Source organism: Pseudophryne corroboree, chromosome 1 (genome assembly GCF_028390025.1).
Source record: "Pseudophryne corroboree isolate aPseCor3 chromosome 1, aPseCor3.hap2, whole genome shotgun sequence".
Classification (NCBI taxonomy): Eukaryota; Metazoa; Chordata; class Amphibia; order Anura; family Myobatrachidae; genus Pseudophryne; species Pseudophryne corroboree.
In genome coordinates, this window is record NC_086444.1 from 1070364020 (window position 1) to 1070385203 (window position 21184).

The 21184-nt window shown below is 47.4% G+C and overlaps 1 protein-coding gene across 1 annotated transcript in view; it reads right to left on the reverse strand.

Moving 5' to 3' along the window:
* The window catches only part of ATP10D (ATPase phospholipid transporting 10D (putative)), a 226649-nt gene extending 205878 nt beyond the window's left edge, over nucleotides 1–20771 (reverse strand). Inside the window, exon 1 of the mRNA XM_063920975.1 lies at nucleotides 20481–20771. The gene's annotated coding sequence lies outside the window, so the exon portion shown is untranslated. The remainder of the gene's footprint in view (nucleotides 1–20480) is intronic.
* Between the last annotated feature and the right edge of the window lie 413 nt (nucleotides 20772–21184).

Genomic DNA, 21184 nt, shown 5'->3' on the forward strand with positions numbered 1-21184 from the left:
TATCTTAGAGACCAAGTGTCCCGAGTCTAACGTTTGCAGCATTAGTTTGACAGGGGAGTCAACAAGGATCGGAGGGCCATCTGGGAACTGGGTAGCCAAAGCGTGTCTCAGCTGAAGGAATCGATAAAAGAACCCTGAGGGGATATTATGTGCCTGTTGAAGTTGTTGAAATGAGGTGAGGGTCCCATCACTGTATATCTGTCCCATGGAGTGTACTCCCCAGTTACCCCACACCTCACTAACCTGAAGTTGACACAACTCCGGTAGCCCGTACGCGTTATCCAGTGGGGTATCAGGATCAATACCCTGGCCCCGCATCACAGAGTGCACCGATTTCCATATCAGGATGGATTGTTTAATCAGTGGCAATGTGGACATTTTGACGCTACCACACAAGAGCAGCTGCAATGGGGAGCCCCCAGGGTAGTCATGGTGCAACATCAGTGAATGCAAAGCCAGGGCATCAAGGTCGGTAATCCACTCCCAGACATGCGCCAGCTGCGCAGCATAATAATAAAAGCGGAAGTTGGGGAGGGCCAAACCCCCCATGTCCCTTGACCTGGTCAGAGCATCTAATCGCAGACGTGCCCGCTTACTAGCCCATACTAGGGAGGAGAGTAGCCCATTTATTTGTTTAAAAGTCTTCAGCGGGATATAAACGGGAGATTGTTGGAGAACATATAGAAGTTTGGGCTGGAAGACCATTTTTACCATATTTACCCTCCCTGTGACTGTCAAGGGTAATTTCCCCCATACCTTCACCCGACCACGGAGATACGTTATTTGTGGAGTGATATTTAGGGAGGAGAACTTTTGAGGATCATTAGATACCCATATGCCCAAGTATTTGAATGAGTCCACCCACCGCAACGGAAGAGCCACCAATGGGAAAGCAGGAACCTCCCCCCGAAGAGGGATAATAGAGGATTTCTCCCAATTAATCAGGAGCCCAGAGTATCGCCCGAACTCAACAATAATTCCCAAGATCCTAGGCATAGACTCAGCATAGCGATCCACGAATAACAGAACATCATCTGCATATAGTGCCACCCTGTCCTCGCGGGCACCCACCCTGAAGCCAGTGATCCCCGCATCCGCCCTCAGGAGGCAGGCAAGGGGCTCAATGGCCATAGCAAATAGAGCAGGGGACAGTGGGCAACCCTGTCGCGTACCCCTAGATAAAGGAAAGGAATGAGATACAAAACCGTTAATTGCCACTCTCGCCAAGGGAGAGGAATACATCAATTGAACATATTTAATGAAGTTTGGACCTATACCGAATCTACGCATAACTTCCCACAAATATGCCCATTCTACGGAATCAAAAGCCTTAGCGGCGTCTAACGAGACGACTATGGGAGGTGGTGGGGTCCGTACAGGGGAGTTGTAGATGGGTAAACAGACGTCTAAGGTTAATGGATGTCGACTTATTGGGCATAAATCCCGTTTGATCCGGATGTATAATATGAGATATGACTGTATTTAATCTGCCGGCCAGAACCTTAGCCAATATTTTAATATCAGTGGGTAAAAGGGATATAGGGCGATAGGACTCAACTCTCCTAATATCCTTATCTGGTTTAGGGAGAACTACAATCAAAGCCTCCGCCATAGACGGAGGGAGAGACTCCTGCGCAAACATTTGGCCGTACAGCTCTAGAAGGCGAGGGACAAAAAAATCCAGATGGTGCCCGTAGACCTCTGAAGGTATGCCGTCCATGCCGGAGGCCTTACCACTAGGGAAGGCCTTAATAGCAGCCATGATCTCTTCGGGTGAAATAGGCGCTTCCAGTAGGTCACAAGCCTCGCTGGACAGGGTGGGGAAGGAAACAGTGTCCAAATAATCATTGAGATGCAATTGAGTGCACTCCAGCTTGGATTCATATAAGCGGCTATAATAGGACACAAATTCAGCCGCCATTTGTGGGGTCTGAGTTAGGGAAATGCCATCAGAATTTAAAATTTCAACCACTACATTAGTAGGTCTGTCACCCCGGGCCAGGGAGGCCAAGTACGCCCCCGGCCTATCACCCGTAGCGTAAAATTTATGGGAGGAGAAAAGGAGTCCATGCTGAGTCTTCTCCATTAGATAATCTTTCCATTCTCTCTGAGCCGATAACCAGGCTAACTTAGAACTATTCAAGGAGTCCTGCAAGTACTGCAATTCTGCGGCGACACTCTGGGCCTCCAACACCATCTCCCGTTGTTTATAAAAGGACTTCAAGTTAGCTACCCGTTTAATCAAACTCCCTCGCATAAAGGCCTTAAACGCGTCCCATAGAATAGATATAGCAGTTCCGGCACTATTTAACTCAAAGAATTCCCGCCATGTGGCCACCAGGTCAGAACCATCCCCCATGTGGACAAGCCAGAACGGGTTAAATTTCCATACAGTCTGGCCCCTAGAGCAGTTAAAATCTAAGGTAAGAGTCAAAGGGGAGTGATCCGATATACCCCTAGTTTCATACCTAATATCGCCCACCCGGGGAACCATGTCGCTCGAGAGGAGGGCCAGGTCAATCCTGGAGAACGAAGAATGGGAGTGAGAGAAACAGGAGTATTGTCTAAGAGACGGGTGTCTCAACCTCCAAGGATCAATCAGGCCCAACCCCGACACCACGTTGGCAAAAGAGAGATTCCCAGGGCATGCAGTCGACGGAGACCTAGACAACCTATCCAACGCTGCATCTAGCACATTGTTAAAATCCCCGAGGCAAATAACCGATATCCCGGGGGAAGAGGCCATGAACCCGGCAGCCCTCTTAAGTACTTCAGGAGAATAGGGAGGGGGCACATAAACCGCCAGAAGAAGGACAGGGACGTAATATAATCTACATTTTAGAAACACATATCTCCCCCACGGATCCGTCTGCACAGATTCCAGCACGAAGGGGACGGTCCGCTTAATGAGGACTGAAACTCCACGAGAGGCAGAAGTATACGTGGAATGGTACGCCCATCCCACCCAAGGCCTTTTTAGTGAAAGAATCTTATTCTCCACCAAGTGTGTTTCCATAAGGCAGACTACATCAGCGGCACACGTTTTAATCTGTCGGAGTACCAAGGACCTCTTAACTTTGTCACTGAGACCCCGCACATTCCACGATAACACTTTAGTCCCAGCCATAGTGCATCAAAAGTAAAATAAATGTAGTACCCCGCGGCCAGCCCAATCCACCATGCTTATGCTCAATCACCAGATGCCAATACTCAGATAATACAACAATGAACCATGTCCACGTACACCATACCTCTCCACACACATTAGAACCATAACCCAGAACCCTCCCCCACCCCCCTCCCTGTATACCACCCCCAACTTGTAGCATACTTGGATCCCAAAACTAAACACAAGTACCCAAATTCAAATACACAGCTTTCGTAGCACCATTAAGTGGTGCAAGTACACCTTGATCGGGCCAAGAATATAATGACTCTTGGGAGAACAGAGATAGCCCCCAGCCACCAACCCCCCCCCCCCCATCCAGATAGGAGGGGAAATCACAGACATCCCCCCCCCTGGGTCTGTGTATAACTAATACAAAACAGCACACCCGCGTAGACAAGAGCCAACATAGCGAACTGTGGGTGTAACCCCCCACCCCCACCCCCCAGAGACAACAGGGGATAACAGAAATTACAAAGCCTACCTGAAGCATCGAGATAAACAAACAAGTAGTCACTCGACCTGTCGTACCTGTGGTAACAGAGTATTGTAACTAGAATACTGAAGTATAAAGGACAATGATCCCAGTTCAACATTCCCGCAGCCTATTACCACATATTAATTAACACGCATGTACCACCCACATAAATAATAGCAAAAGGAGCACATAAGGAGAGAACAAGAAAAAGGGGGGACATAACTAAGGTAATCATGGTAGAACTAGCATTAGAGTTAGGTCGGAGACTCAGGGATCTGCGAGAGCACGTCTCGCCGGAAATCGTCTATCCAGCCACGTCGTGGCCTCACGGGGAGTCGTGAAAAACTTTGTTTCTCCATCAGCCACTACTCGTAACTTAGAAGGGAAAAGCATGGCGTACGGCAGGTCAAGTTCACGGAGCCTCCTCTTAACCGATATGAACTGAGCCCTGTCCTTTTGTACATCCACGGCAAAGTCTGGGAAGACTGATATGGGCGATCCATTCCATTTCAAGGGGCCCTTAGTACGGGCCAGCCTTAGGACTGTGTCGCGGTCTCGGAAGTGGAGGAACTTAGCAATAAAGGTGCGAGGTGGAGCCCCTGGGGGCAGCGGACGTATCGGAACTCTATGGGCCCGTTCCACGGTAAAGTAAGGTGAGAATTCCTCAGTCCCAAAAGCATCACGGAGCCATTTCACAAGAAATTCTTCAGGAGGTGAGCCCTCCTCCTTTTCCGGCAAGCCAACAAAACGGACGTTATTGCGCCGCAAGCGCCCCTCCATATCCGTCAGTTTTTTGCGCACCTCGGTCATTTGAGATTCCAAAACATCAGTGCGCCGACCCAGCGGGCCGACGGAGTCTTCGACATTAGATATACGGGTCTCAGCTTCGCCCACTCGCTCCCTCACCCGCTGAAGGTCCTGATGTATAATGGAGAGATCAGACTGCACTTGCCCAATCTTGTCCGCCAGACGCGTCTCGCTGGCATTCACCGCATCTAGTACTCTCTGCAGGGCAGCATCGGGATGGTCCGAGGAGGCGGAACTATATGCAGGAGATGGTGGTGCAGATTCAGATCCAGCATTTTCACCCCCCCGACGTTGATTGCCAGGATTTCGGACAAACTTATCCATTGCGCCCGCCGTCGCGTTACTTTGGCGGCCGCGCACCATTTTAGACAACACGGTGTCGTTCTGCTCAGCCGAGCAAATATATCAAAGCAAATATAAGTAAGCAAGCGGGGGGCGTCCACACCAACCCCCTATAGAAAGGTCAGCGGGTTCAGGGCAGAGTATGAATATGTATAGTTAAACAGCAGGACCAGGGACTTCGGTTATATTGTGCATCCGCCTGATGGAGCAGAGTGCCAGTTATTCCCCCTTAATCAGAGCCGTGCAGTGAGGATACACAGGCCCTGGTACTAATCTCCAGGCAGGGTGAGTTCAGGAGCACCTAGCCAGAGGTGTGCAGCGGGGGGAGAGGGGGGAAGGGCACACGCGCCCCCACAGATTTCCAGCCAGCCCAGATATGCCCCCACAGAGCCGAGTGTCCCCGATGGCTGCAGCTAGCAGGGAGAGATCACAGGAGGTACACTTCCGGTCTCCGGGGCCAGCGGCAGCGGAGGATGGCAATCCAGGCAGCCTCAGCTACGGCTCCTGTCCCCCAGCAGGCGTACAGGGCGGCAGTCAAACTCTCCCCCTTCCTCTCCACAAGTGTGCGGGCGGCGGTACGGAGCCGGAGCCGAACTTCCGGTCCCCCGGGCGGCACTAATCAGCAGCGGTGCAGAGCGCCCCAGGCGCCGCAGACTCCTCCAAGATCTCGGCAGCGGGCACTCCGGGTGGCAGGTAGATGTCCCTCACCTCTCCTCACGAAGAGACGAGCAGCGGCGGAGAGTGGGAGCCGAACTTCCGGTCCGGGGTCAGCGCGAGGCAGCCGCTCCAACGCCGAGCAGGGCCCGCCGGGTAGATATGCCGGGTGGCAGGTAGATGTCCCTCACCTCTCCTCACGAAGAGACGAGCAGCGGCGGAGAGTGGGAGCCGAACTTCCGGTCCGGGGTCAGCGCGAGGCAGCCGCTCCAACGCCGAGCAGGGCCCGCCGGGTAGATATGGCTGCAGGAGTTAGGGGAACACAGGCATCCAGCCCAAATTTACTCCGGAGGGGCAGGGGGCGTTCATGCAGGGGTGACCCTGATTTCAGACCCAGGGAGGGAGTCCAGGATGTTTTTTTAGGATATACTGGCTGGAGAGCTGCACTGTGCAAGTGCTACTCCATGCTCGTCCAGGCCACGCCCCCCTCACATAGATCTTTAGAGCCCTTACAACATCTAAGGACTTTGATGAGATTGAGGAGTCAATCGCAACTGGCACCACAATAGGTTGGTTGATATGAAATGCCGACACAACCTTTGGAAGAAACTGTTGACGTGTCCGGAGCTCAGCTCTATCTTAATGGAAGATCAAGTATGGGCTTTTACAAGACAAAGCCCCCAAACTCAGACACGTCTACCAGAAGCTAAGGCCAACAAAGTGACAGCCTTCCACGTGTGAAACTTCACCTCAACCTCCTGTAGAGGCTAAAACCAGTCCGACTGGAGGAACTGCAACATCACGTTAAGATCCCAGGGCGCCGTAGGCGGTACAAAGGGAGGTTGGATGTGTAGAACTCCCTTCAGAAAAGTCTGAACCTCAGGGAGGGCAGCCAATTGTTTCTGGAAGAAAATGGAGAGTACCGAAACTGGACCTTTACGGATCCCAACCTCAGGCCCATATCCACACCTGCATGCAGGAAGAGGAGAAACCATCCCAGTTAAAATTCCACTGTAGGAAACTTCTTGGACTCACACCAAGATACATATTTTTTTCAAATACGATGGTAATGTCTAGACGTTACTCCTTTCCTAGCCTGTATCAGGGCAGGAATAACCTTGTTCGGAATGCCCTTCCGAGCTAGTATCTGGCGTTCAACCCCCATGCCGTCAAACGTGGCTGCGGTAAGTGTTGATAGGCAAACGGTCTCTGCTGCAGCAGGTCCTCCCGAAGAGAAAGAGGCCTCGGCTCCTCTAGCAGTAGCGTACCAAGACCTTCTTGGCCAGTCAATTAGGCAATTAGGATCGCTTGAACCCTTGTTCTCCTTATGAGCTTTAGCACTCTTGGAATAAGTGGTAGTGGTAGAAACGAGTACATCGACTGGAATACCCACGGAGTCACTAGGGCATCCTCCGCCACTGCTTGCGGGTACCTCGACCTGGAACAATATCGCCAAAGCTTCTTGTTGAGAAGAGAGGCCATCATGTCTATTTTGGGTACACCCCAAAGATCTGTTACCTCCTTGAACACCTCCGGATGGAAACCCTACTCCCCTGGACAGAGATTGTGTCTGCTGAGGAAGTCCGCTTCCCAGTTGTCTACTCCCTGAATGAAGATTGCTGACAGCGCCAACGCGTGTTTTTCTGCCCAGAGGATGATTCTTGTTAACTCTGAAACTGCAGCTCTGCTCTTCGTTCCGCCCTGTCGGTTTATGTAAGCCACTGTCGTTACATTGTCCGACTGCACATGAATGGCCCGATTTCTTAGAAGATGGGCCGCTTGGAGAAGACCGTTGTAGACGGCTCTTTTTTCAGAATGTTTATTGGTCGGCCAGCTTCCAGACTCGACCACCTTCCTTGGAAGGTCTCCCCTTGAGTGACTGCGCCCCAGCCCCGGAGGTATGCATCCGTGGTTAGAAGGATCCAGTCCCCGAACCTGCGGCCCTCCAGAAGATGAGGTAATTGTAGCCACCAGAGGAGTGAAAACCTGGCCTTTGGCGACAGACGTATTCTCTGGTGCATGTGTAGATGAGATCCCGACCACTTGATCCAGGAGATCCAGCTGGAAGGACCGAGCATGAAACCTCCCGTACTGTAGAGCCTCGTAAGAGGCCATCATCTTCCCCAGAAGGCGAAGGTACTGATGAACAGACACTCGGGCTGGATTCAGGACATCCCGGACCATTATTCGTATCACCAACGCTTTTTTCCTCTGGAAGAAACACCCTCTGCACTTCTGTGTCGAGGATCATTCCCAGAAAGGACAACCTCCTGGTTGGTTCCAAATGTGATTTAGGAAGATTCGGGATCCAACAATGTTCCCTGAGTAAATGGGACGTGAGAACAATGGACTGTAACAGCTTCTCCTTGGACGATGCCTTTATCAGCAATTCGTCCAGATATGGAATTATGGGGGCAATTCCAAGTTGATCGCAGCAGGAATTTTGTTAGCAGTTGTGCAAAACCATGTGCACTGCAGGGGAGGCAGATTTAACATGTGTAGAGAGAGATAGATTTAGGTGTGGTGTGTTCAATCTGCAATCTAATTTGCAGTGTAAAAATAAAGCAGCCAGTATTTACCCTGTACAGAAACAAAATAACCCACCCAAATCTAACTCTTTCTGCACATGTTAAATCTGCCTCCCCTGCAGTGCACATGGGCCCTCATTCCGAGTTGTTCGCTCGCAAGCGGATTTTAGCAGATTTGCACATGCTAAGCCGCCACCTACTGGGAGTGAATCTTAGAATCTTAAAATTGCGAACGATGTATTCGCAATATTGCGATTACACACCTCGTAGCAGTTTCTGAGTAGCTCCAGACTTACTCGGCATCTGCGATCAGTTCAGTGCTTGTCGTTCCTGGTTTGACGTCACAAACACACCCAGCGTTCGCCCAGACACTCCTCCGTTTCTCCAGCCACTCCTGCGTTTTTTCCGGAAACGGTAGCGTTTTTTCCCACACGCCCATAAAACGGCCTGTTTCCGCCCAGTAACACCCATTTCCTGTCAATCACATTACGATCTCCAGAACGATGAAAAAGCCGTGAGTAAAATTCCTAACTGCATAGCAAATTTACTTGGCGCAGTCGCAGTGCGAACATTGCGCATGCGCATTAAGCGGAAAATCGCTGCGATGCGAAGATTTTTACCGAGCGACCAACTCGGAATGAGGGCCATGGTTTTGCCCAACTGCTAACAAAATTCCTGCTGCGATCAACTTGGAATTACCCCCTATGTTCACCCCTGTCTGCGGAGAACTATCATTTCCGCCATGACCTTGGTGAATACCCTCGGTGCTGTGGAGAGACCGAATGGCAGGGCTGGAATTGAAAATGACAGTCCAACAGTGCGAATCGGAGATAAGCTTGATGCGGCGGCCAAATCGGAATGTGGAGGTATGCATCCCTGATATCCAAGGATACCAGGAATTCCCTCTCCTCCAGACCTGATAACACCGCCCTTAGAGGCTTCATTTTGGACTTGAACTCTCACAGTAAGGTTTCAAGTTCAAAATGGTTCAGACCGAACCATCCGGTTTCGGTACCACGAAAAGGTTTGAATAGTAATCTTTGTTTTGCATATGGGGTGGAACTGGTACAATGACCTATGCCTCCACCAACTTCTGGATGGCTTCCTGTAGGATAGCCCTGTCTGCCAGCAAAGCTGGCAAGCCTGATTTGAAGAATCGGTGAGGAGAGAGATCTTGAAATTCCAGGCTGTAACCCTGGCACACAATATCTTGCACCCAGGGATCCAGTCCTGACGACACCCAGATGTGACTGAGATGCCTGAGTCTCGCCCCCACCGCCAGGCCGCATGGTCCACCGTCATGCTGAGGACTTTGGCGCACCTGAAGTAGGTTTCTGTTCCTGGGAACCTGCAGCATCAGGTTCCTTGGATTTTGGCCGACCTCCTCTAAAGAAGGTGCTGGAAGGCTTGGCCTTTCTTGCTTTGGCAGTCCGAAAGGACTGTGATGCAGCTGAAGAAAAGGGTATCTTCGTAGCAGGCGCAGCGGAAGGAAGAAAAGGTGACTTACCCGCAGTTGCCGTGGAAATTCACGCATCTAGCGCTTCCCAAAATAGAGCTTGACATGTGTAGGGTAGGTTCTCCACGCCTCTCCTGGATTCCGTGTCAGCAGACCATTGGCGCAGCCAGAGTCCTCTACGAGCTGAGACAGACATGGAGGATATTCCTGCAGCCATCGAACCCAGGTCTTTCATGGATTCCCTAGTAAATCCCGCAGAATCCTGTATGTTACGCAAGAACAATTCAACGTCACTTTTATCCATTGTAACCAATTTCTCAAGTAACGTGCCAGACCACTTCACTATAGCTTTATAAAAATCCATGCACAGGCCATGGTAGGTCGTAGTATCGCCCCCGAAGCCGTGTATATGGATTTGAGCGTTGTGTTAATCTTGCGATCAGCCAGTTCTTTCAATGCGGCAGATCCCGGGACAGGTAAAACAACCTTCTTTGAAAGTTTGGACACAGATGCGTCAACTATGGGTGGGTTTTCCCAATGCATTCTATCCTCCTCAGGGAAGGGGAATGTAACCAGAACTCTTTTGGGGATCTGGAATCCTTTCTCCGGGTTTTCCCAGGATTTTTCAAATAGCTTTTAATACGTTAGACGCAGGGAAGGTTAGCGAGGCTTTCTTATTGTCAGTGAAGTAAGCCTCCTCAACCTGCTCAGGCAACATGTCAGTAATATTTAACACATCTCTAATGGCCTCAATCATGAGCTGCACCCCCTGCTAGGGGTGCCGCCCCCCCATCACGGTTGGCAGTCTGTGGAATAGGAGCTGCAGGCAGAAAAATGGCGCTAAACTTCGCTGGGTCCGCACTGAGGAGAAGCTCCACCCTCCGAAGATGGCGCGTCTTCCCGCACAACTTCTTTATACTGGCCTGAGGATTCCGTCGCTAGCCGGGGGATTCAGTCTCCAGTTAGCGTCTGTGTACTGCGGATTCTGACACTAGCCTGGGGATTCAGTCTCCGGTTAGCCTCGGTGACCAGTTTAGGGTATTTAGACGCTGGCTCAGGATGCCACTCATAGCGCTAACACCGTGTGCCGCTGAGCCGTCCCGGAGCGCAGCCGCTCAAAGCTGCGCTCTTACCTTTGTGCCGCCATATCTCGCCATCTTCTGATCTTCTGGCTCTGTAAGGGGGTGGAGGCATGCTGCCGGGGTGAGCGATCCCCTGTGGCGGGGAACGTTCGATCCCCTCAGGAGCTCAGTGTCCTGTCAGCGGAGATAGTGGCTCAGACCCCACACTACCCCCCCCCCCCCCCCTTAGTCCCTCAAAGCAGGGAGGCTGTTGCCAGCAGCCTCCCTGTGCCTAAACGCTAATTAAAATAACAAAACTAAAAGAACTCCTATGGAGCTCCCCTAGCTGTGACCGGCTCCTCCAGGCACATTTTCTAAGCGGAGTCTGGTAGGAGGGGCATAAAGGGAGGAGCCAGCCCACACTCTCAAACTCATAAAGTGCCAATGGCTCCTAGTGGACCCGTCTATACCCCATGGTACTAGTGTAGACCCCTGCATCCTCTAGGACGTAAGAGAAATTAAAATATGCCCTCCTCACTGAACAGCACCCTGTGCTGCCCTAGAGTGATCGCTAGTCTCGCTTATTAAGAATTTAAAGGTGCAAATTAGCACTAAACCGTAACATCCAAATTCCTGCTTTATTATCTAAATCCTGACTGACTGCTGTATTTTATCACATACTTTACACCTATATGTGATGGTAGAGTCTAGACACACATACTAACATACAGGTGTAACAGAAGTCTCCGGGGACAGTATTTAAACAGTTTACTTTCCCTCTATGGTATATTCAGTCATTCTGACTATGAAAAAGAACTACTGTACGTGAAACTGACTGCGGATTATGAAGTAGTACTTTACATCTACGCCAAGAACTAAAGCTTAGAACAGCTGTACATATATGAGTACTGTAAAGGACGGACGCTTATACAAAACACAAGGCTTGCTTTTAGTTGTATCAACTCTATATTCAAATAATAAAAGCTGCTAACAAGACATTTAGATGGCACCTTAGCAAATACAAACTGCAATGGCCTAATGGCCAGCTGATCATCACAATATAAGCCTCCAGCAAACAGACTGGCAGTCACACACTGTATAATAATAGTACAGGGGTCTATGAGTTACCAGTACCCAATGAAACATGCCAACGCACACACTTCTCTTATAGCAGAAAATGGTCGCCACCAGAAAATAAAAAAAGACATCACACTACTGGGAACTGTTAAAAAGCGGGAAGGCAGAAGAATGAATATCTATAAATAACTTCTGCAAATACAGTATACAAGTGCTGCAGAGGATTAGCTTCCCACGCTTCTTATATGTGCTTCAGATGCTCCCGCTGATTCCACCCAAGGACACATTCACTCAATTGGATAAAGCATTATCCACATTTATTTGGGCGGGAAAACGCCCTAGATTTTCATTGTTCAAATTGCGCCAACCTCGGTCTCTTGGTGGATTAAATTTACCATGTCTATATACTTATGCTCTAGCAGCTAATTATAGGATTGCAGTGGACTGGATCAGCGGACAGAGCATGTATGCAAACACATATCTAGAACAATCCTTCACACCTTCTTGGAACCTGATAACCCTGTTGCATACAACCCCCAACTCCATGCCAAATAGAGCAAAAAACAATTTACTTATATCCTCCACTTGCACAGCATGGCGATCAGTTCGCTCACGACTTGGAATATCACGATACAAATCACTGTTCCTACCTCTTTGGGGTAATCCAGACTTTCAACCCCACACAACCTCACATATATTTCATACCTGGCACAATGGAGGCCTGAAATATATCCACCAATTTTTGAATGCCGAAACACTGACTCTACTAACACACTCGCAGGCCATAGCGCGTTTCCCACATTTACAGATACCATTATTCCCATTCCTTCAAGCCTGCAGTTACGTACAGAGGACCCTATCCTTGATACCGCAACATGATAAATCTCATAATATGGATAAAACACTACGCCTGTCCATGAATAACACCTTTTCCACAGCCTTTATATATTCACACTCTCGCACCCTACTAAACATAGACACAGGCTCAGTGGGACTTATGAAATGGAGAATGGAGTTCCCGGATCTCTCCTTAAAAGTGATACTAGAGGCCAACACTTATCTAGACAAAACACTGGGTTCCATTTCATACTCCGAAATGCACCAGAAAATCCTACATAGAGCATACGTTACCCCAAAATTACGACACCTCATGGGAGCTGCCCCCTCATCCCACTGTTTTAAATGTGCTGCTCTGGATGCAGACCTGGTTCACTGCCTGTGGTCTTGCCCCAAGGTGCAGACACTATGGCAAGCACTCCAATCATACATTACAATAGATCTGCAAATACAATTTGACATTACTAAGACATGGGCATTTTGGGGCATATATCCGAAATCAACGCCTACCAGACTAACTAAGGGACAACGTATCCTATTGATTAAATTATCAGCGGCCACAAAGAAGACAATCCTTTCACAATGGATCTCCACCGACCCAATACCCATTACACTGGTACACCCTAGGATCTCACACCTCTTCCACCTTGACTGGACAAATACCACTTTGCAGAAGGAAAGGCTAACAGCACAGTACTTTAATACTTGGTTACCCTATGTTCTGACCCTCTCCCCAATTACCAAAGAAGCACTAAGGAAATGTTTTAAAGATACCAAATGGTATCTTTTAGAATCACTCGACTCCACACCCCCCTACTGAATACACCGCTTCTTAATGTTCAACAGGCCCGATCGTGGTAACTCCCTACCATCAACTTGTACAGGTTCAGCTCCTTGAGTACAAAGTTTTACTTCACTAGGGGATACAAGGGGTGCTGCTAAGGTACTGGTAAAATACCACTTATTATTACTATAGCGAGACGATATATCCTTAGATATTCTTATGTATAACGTATTTTTCTTATTATGTATGTTATTGTTACTCACCTGTCAATAAAATAAAATTATAAAAAAAACAAGTGCTGCAGAGGACTCACGCAGTATAACTCCCGTACTGCAGTAATAACTCCCAGCTGTGCCTTCATATGGTCAGCATGACACTGGTCATAATTATTAAGAACTAACTTTTGTATTAGTTTTAAAACACTTGAACATCTGCAGGCTCTCTCGACCAAACAAATTTCTATCTACAAGTCAACTTGTGGATATAAATGAGGGAGAGCAGTGTCCAAAGGGGCGAAGGACTGACGTGATTGAATAAACCTTCTTTGTACAGTGCTACACAATATACTGGTCCTATAAAAGTATAATACAGGTTGAGTATCCCTTATCCAAAATGCTTGGGACCAGAGGTATTTTGGATATGGGATTTTTCCGTATTTTGGAATAATTGCATACCATAATGAGATATCATGGTGATGGGACCTAAATCTAATCAAAGAATGCATTTATGTTTCATATACACCTTATACACACAGCCTGAAGGTAATTTTAGCCAATATTTTTTATAACTTTTTGCATTAAACAAAGTGTGTCTACATTCACACAATTCATTTATGTTTCATATACACAGCCTGAAGGTCATTTAATACAGTATTATTAATAACTTTATGTATTAAACAAAGTTTGTGTACATTGAGCCATCAGAAAACAAAGGTTTCACTATCTCACTCAAAAAAGTCTGTATTTCGGAATATTTGGATATGGGATACTCAACCTGTACTACATATTTGACATTACATTGGTGCGTTTAACCAGGATTGTTTTCTTTATATAAAGAAAAAAAAAAAAATCAGTAAAGGAGTAAAGTGGAGGTGCAAAAGAACTCCGTAAGCTAATAGAGGGCTCCACTGTACCACTAATGTGTCACACCCCACGGTAACGCTTGCCCCACTTTCTAGACAGACATCCAAAGAGCAGCAAACTGAAACTTAAAAGGACCCAGTTTAAACACTTTATCCAAACCATTGTGTAAAAACAAAAGTAACTGGGCAGAAACGGTTGGATAATTGAGGAAATGTGTGCGTGCAATTCTTTCAAGGGGGGGAATTCAGTTATTTTTTGGGTGCCCACCAGAGCTATCTAATTGTTAGGCAGATTGTGCAGAAGTACCGCAAATGCCCATCATTTCTGCTTGCCCCCTCCTGAGGTGGCGAACAGTAATGCACGAAAATTCAGGCTTTTGGGCACGCAAACTGCATTTTCAGCAGTGTGCCCAGTACTTTAGATGGGTTTAGCCACATTGTTGCTTCTCAATGCGACAAGCAAGCCCAAAACAACTAAATAGCTCTGTTGTGTATTTTCATTTCTGGCTTTGCTCCAGAGTGAACAATATCCACATTAATGGCTATATACAATACTGTAGGTGCTGTACATGTATCTCAGATTTAATGAGATTTGGATTATTCAGGCAACCTCTACCCTCATATACCACCGATATTCAGGGACTTCCTGTAATAATTTGCAGACACGGGATTTTTAGATGTAAGCAAGGTATGAACCACTGCATCAGATTAGCCCTCCTTAAGGACCATGGCTTCAGAAGTCACACTGCTAAAACTAATCCCTCGTGGTAAAAATGTCCCTAGGTTAGCAGATTCTTCCTCAGAGAAAAAGCAGACTCACAGTCATTCTGAAAATATCTGCAGACAACAAGCTCCTTGGCCAGTGGTTCTCAACCTCATTCCTCAAGCTTTCCCAACAGGTTATTTTTGAGTTTTTCTTAGCCAACCTATTAAGCTAACTCACTTGTATACGATTAAAGAATCCCACAAACCATGACCTGTTGGTGATACTTTAAAGGGGCATACACACTGGGCGATGTTTTCGACCACCGATATTATCAAGCAACAATATTATCGATTGTCAATTTTTACTACACACTGGACGATATTGATGCTCAATTTGGACGATATGAGAGTACATACATCTATATCGTCCAAATTGACTGGCATGGTTCAACGATGAACGATTGCGGGCATGCGCATCTTCCATCGTTGATGCGTCCACACTGAAAGATATGAACGATTTATCGTTCATTTAGGAACTATATTGTTCAGATCTTTCAAGATATCGCCCAGTGTGTAGGCCCCTTTAGACTGGTGCGGAGATCCACTGGTCTTGGCCACTCCATTATCACCCACAGTACCTGAATTTTGTTTATGTTTTTAAATGCTGGGCAGTATTACCAGCTGTCATGGTATTTAGCAGAAGAACCTGCATAATGTAGTCCAGCTGAGAAGACATTAAGACTATACCTGGCGAACCCACCAGCCCATACTCTGCTTAAACACTTCTAGGTTGAGGGACTTCAGGGGTCTGACTGCTGAGGTAATCTGCCTATTTTCTACTACTGGTAGGGACTCTGCCAATAGTGCAGTGAAATTTTTTTTACCCAACACAAAATTCTGGTCTTCTTTGTTGCAAAGGAGCTCTTTGTGCATCCCTTGTGGTTGAGGTGTACCCATCCTTTTTTTTTTCCAGTAAAAGAGGTCGCCCCTGAACTAGATTGTGTAGAACCATCCCGGATTACAGGAAATTAGTCTAATGATGCTTCAGCTTTGGCCACAGACAATAAAACTGGCAAATAAAGACCAAGATATCCTCAGTTCCAAAGGCTTGCATCTGTTGTCACAACTGTCCAGTTCCAAATGGAAGTATATTGTTGTACTTTAGCTACTGAAGTAGGTACAGATGTCACACCTATCAAACAAATGTGCAACGTTCTACATTTGAAAGAGTTTGATATGGAATGAAACCTTGAAAACTGCATAACTTTCATGTTGAAACACAATGATGTCTGTCTAAGAGCCAATATTAATTTTGCAAGTACTTGCAAAGAATCTATGCCCTGGAAGAAACAATCTCTACTGCCAAGAGTTAAACAGCAATACCAGGTAAAGGATAATGAATGTTGGCCTCCAGAGCTTGTGCCATCCCCTGGTAATAATCCAGAAGTAAAGTCGAGGCCTGTAGATTGTTTGTTTAAAAGATAATTTACACAAAAATAATCTCCATCCTAACTTCTGCACTCAGTAGCACAGCGATGACCTTTGTGAACACCTGTGAGGCTGTTGGTCAGGCAAAGGGATAGCCTGTACGCGATTCACCAATTCTGACCAAATCACCCCAGATTGCAACCCCTCCAAATGTTGCTTTGGCTATTTTTCAATGGTTTTACGGACCCAAGACGAAGAAAAAATTTAGAGCCATCAGCAGCTAGATACACAGTCTACCACATTAGGGATTGCAATGGCGGTGACCTTAAGAAACTGAATTGTGCTAGCATACACATAAGGTGGATTCTCCCATTTTTTTCCCATTGTCCTCTATAAAAAGAGTCTGCTAGAACTCTGAAACTTCAATTGAAGATTTTTCCAAGCCTCACAGAGCAGGCTTTCAAGCCAGAAAGATCAGTATACAGTGAATCTACAGTAACAGCATGCACCAAGTCACACACCCCATGTGACGAACTCCTAATCAACCCATACAGAATCCCCAATTCAAACTCCATTACATCTTCTTTAGAATTCTTGGGAGTCAGACCCTACAGGTATGGAATCAAAGCCAAACTATGAGACAGTAGCTAGTAAGAAATTTCTGTAGAAACCTCTCTAATGATGGGGACACTCATCGCAAAGGCCAAGAATGGATTTAAAAAGGCACTGTTCTTAGACTGGTTCGGGTTGATGTGACCGCCGGTCGGAGGACACCAGGATCCCGGCTGTTAGATGGCCAGTGTGTGTGTGTGTGTGTGTGTGTGTGTGTGTGTGTGTGTGTGTGTGTGTGTGTGTGTGTGTGTGTGTGTGTGTGTGTGTGTGTGTGTGTGTGTGTGTGTGTGTGTGTGTGTGTGTGTGTGTGTGTGCACAATGAAGCCCTTTGGTGGCTCACTGTGCTCACAATGCAACGGACTCACTGCGCTCGCCACAGGTTCTATTCCCACTCTTGGACATCCACGGGTGGGAATAGTCCTTGCTGGTTGGCATGCCACCCGGCGGGCTACTCAGCGTTCGGGATCCCGGCGTTGGTACTGTATATAACCGCATCCCACTGGTTCATCTAGGGCAGGCATGTCCACACTGCGGCCCTCCAGCTGTTGAAAAACGACACATCCCAGCATGCCCTGACACAGCTTTAGTATTCTGACAGCAAAACTGTGTCAGGGCATGCTGGGATGTGTAGTTTCTCAACAGCTGGAGGGCCGCAGTTTGGACATGCCTGATCTAGGGGAAACATTGCTGTACCCAGTGATCCTCGCACAAGCACACTTGGGTGTATGGGGCCAGATGCTGTGAGTTCAGTTAAGGAGGTGGATAGATGGTTACCATCTCCAAACTGCCTGAGAACATATAGTGAGACTGTTTCAAGGATTTAGTACCGGCTGATTCTGCAAGCTCAAAGGTAAATCTTATTGGCATCTGCAACAGTCAGTTATCAACCTTGCAGGCTGTGAAAAACATCCGGGCCTGGATATAAAAGAAACAAACCAAAAAGAATACCTAGAATTACTCATATTTTTAGGCAAAATAGATCTAGAATAAGAGGAAGACGTGAATGCAACTATACGTATGCGATGGTAAGTTTAAGTGTACAGCAGACAGAGACCTGATCACACGCCAGTAACCCAACCCATATCAATAAACACTTCATGTAGCAAGGGGTGGCAGTCAATTTGCCGGCTGTAGGGATCCCGGTAGTCACGATACAAACACCGGAATCCCGCCAGCCGGAATAACGGCTCACAGGGGCAAATCCCACTTGTGGGTGTCCATGACACCGATGGGAGTGGGAATAGATCTTGTGGCCAGTGCATCGAGCCCGCAAGGGGACTCGTACCGCTCGCCCCGCTGCTGGCATTCTGGCGGGTGGAATTTCGCTGTCGGGATACTGACCACCGGCATCCCGTCCGCCGGGAATACATATGTATTCCATAGCAAGGGGTATGCCGAACAGGAAGGACCAACAGTAAAGGGCCCTACACATTGGCCGCTCCGCTGCCGGACGACGGATACGGACGACTCGGCAGCAGGGGGGCAGTGACGGGGGGGGGGGGGGGGGGAGTGAAGTTTCTTCACTCCCCCCGTCACCCGGCTCCATAGAAGTGCTCCTGTAGACACCCCCCACCCAAATAAAAAAAAAGGGGAGGTAGGGCAGTGGTAGCCCCAACTTTTTAAAATCACGGCACCCTAAAAGTGTAAGAATTTTTTTTACAGCAGCCCTAGGCCAAAATGGTTCATAAGAAATTTAGAAAGAAATATTAAATGAAATGTCATCCTTAAGTTCAATTGTGTGAGGGACAAGATTTCTTCTGTCTGCCCACATATTTTATGATTGGCAGCCACCAGCACTGGTTTTGACTATTACATTGATCAAAAATAATTTGAATTGGCCGTGGACAGACACCAATCCAGGGCAACCCTGCAAGTGCACTGAGGCACACCAGGGTGTGATGACACAGTTTGAGAACCACTAGTCTAATGGGCCCTACACACTGGTCGATACCAGTGAAAGATATGAACGATCTCGTTCATTAATGAATGAGATACTGTTCATACCTTTCAGTGTGTAGGCACCAGCGATGAACATTGCACAGCCCAGCACTCGTTCATCACTGGTTCTGGCTCGTTTAAACATGCAGGCCAATATGGACAATCTCGTCCATATAAGCATGCAGTGCTATGGAGCCGGGTGACTGGGGGAGTGAAGAAACTTCACTCACCCCGTCACCTCCCTTCCCCCCCGCCGTATCGGCCGTCGGGCAGCGGGTCGCTAGGTGTGTAGGGCCCTTAAGTTCTAAATTGTCAATATGTAAAAAAAGTGATACTACTTAACAATTCCATTTCCAAAAGTAAGCAACTCAAATGATTATTACATTTACAATTAAAATAAAATAAAGTGTGATGGGAGCAGGAAGACACATCGGTGATGCAAGATAATTAGATGGTTGTAAATAACATAAGTGTACTACAAAAGTCTGCACTAGTTATTAGCGATGATGACAATTAAAAATAGAACTGTAGACTCAATTAAAATTATTTTTGTACAGCAGGAGCATCAGCTGGCAACTGAATTAGGAGAACCAGTTGTGAATTAGCCACAGGTGGAGAATGTGACACCGATTACAGGACACACAAAGTGGACTGTGTCACTGGGAGCACCATAAGGTCAGGGAGAGGTAGGAAATAAAGGGTATCCGTTCACATGGTCGACCATGTTATGGTCGACAGTCATTAGGTCGACCACTATTGGTCGACATTGACATGGACGACACATGAAAAATGGTCGACACGTGAAAGGTCGACACATGAAAAGGTCGACATGAGTTTAACTTTTTTTTCTTTTGGGGAACTTTTCCATACTTTACGATCCACGTGGACTACGATTGAAACGGTAATCTGTGCTGAGCGAAGCGAAGGCACCATGCCCGAAGCATGGCGAGCGAACGCGGTGCACTAATTGGGGTTCCCAGTCACTTTACGCAAAAAACGACACCCAAAAAAGTAAAAAAAAACTCATGTCGACCTTTTCATGTGTCGGCCTTTCACGTGTCGACCATTTTCACGTGTCGACCATGTGTCCATGTCAATGTCGACCAATAGTGGTCGACCTAATGACTGTCGACCATAACATGGTCGACCATTCATACCGGAACCGAAATAAAGGGGAACACACAGGAACACTCCGAGTGCATGCAGAGAATAAAAACACGTCAAACAGAATAGTTTCATTTTTGAACAGGGATTTAAAAATTACAGTATTTAATGGTGCAGTACAGAGAATGACAGCAGTAGCCCCAGGCTGCCTTTAGAGGCATGCTGAAACTTGTAGTTCCACCGCAACTTCTGGAAGCCTGTCCAAACGATGCAGTTTTACATTCTTTCAACAATGAGCTGATCCTATTGTTTAATAATGATTTTGTAGTTTACGTGATCCCTTCCCCCAGCAAATCCCTGAGCAGCACATAACATATGACTAGTCTGCAATAATCCCAGCACACCAGCACAGGAGGTCTCACCATGCCAGGGTTCAGCTGCTGGCCGCTCGGTACATTGTCAGGCCTGGGCGGTGGTCACTCAGGGAGGGATTAGAAAGAGCCCCACGAAGTAGCGGCAGGAAGTCTCACATCCGCTGTCATCCACTCGCTGCTGTCGGTCCCTGTGTGTGTGTGATGCGCGTGTTCTCCCCGGTGCAGGGAGGCGCGTCTCAGCCAATCAGCGGCGGCCGCCGCGTGACGGGAAACTTTAATGTCTTCCCCCTCAATCAGAGATCCGCTGCGCTGTGCTATACCCCTGTATGTGCGCTCAGCACCACACACAGGCAGCATATGGTACTCCCTGTAATACTCGCCAGTGCTATATAGCGTACCAGATTTATTTTAATAAGTAAACAATGGCCCAGATTTATCAAGCCTGATAAATAGCACAGCGATAAAGTACTAACCAACTAGCTAGCTGTCGTTTTTTAAACCAAGCTTGTAACATGGCAGTTAGGAGCTGATTGGTTGGTACTTTACCACCGTGCTATTTATCGCTCCCCAAGGCTTTATATTCCATTATTTTATCGCTGTGACTAACAATATTACTGAACATATATATTGGAATGGAATTGAACCAGGGCCCAGTATTGTATATTAAACAGGAAGTTTACAAACTGTCAAAATTAGCATGTGGAATAAATAATGTACTAATGCTGGGTACACACTAACCCAGTGGTTCTCAA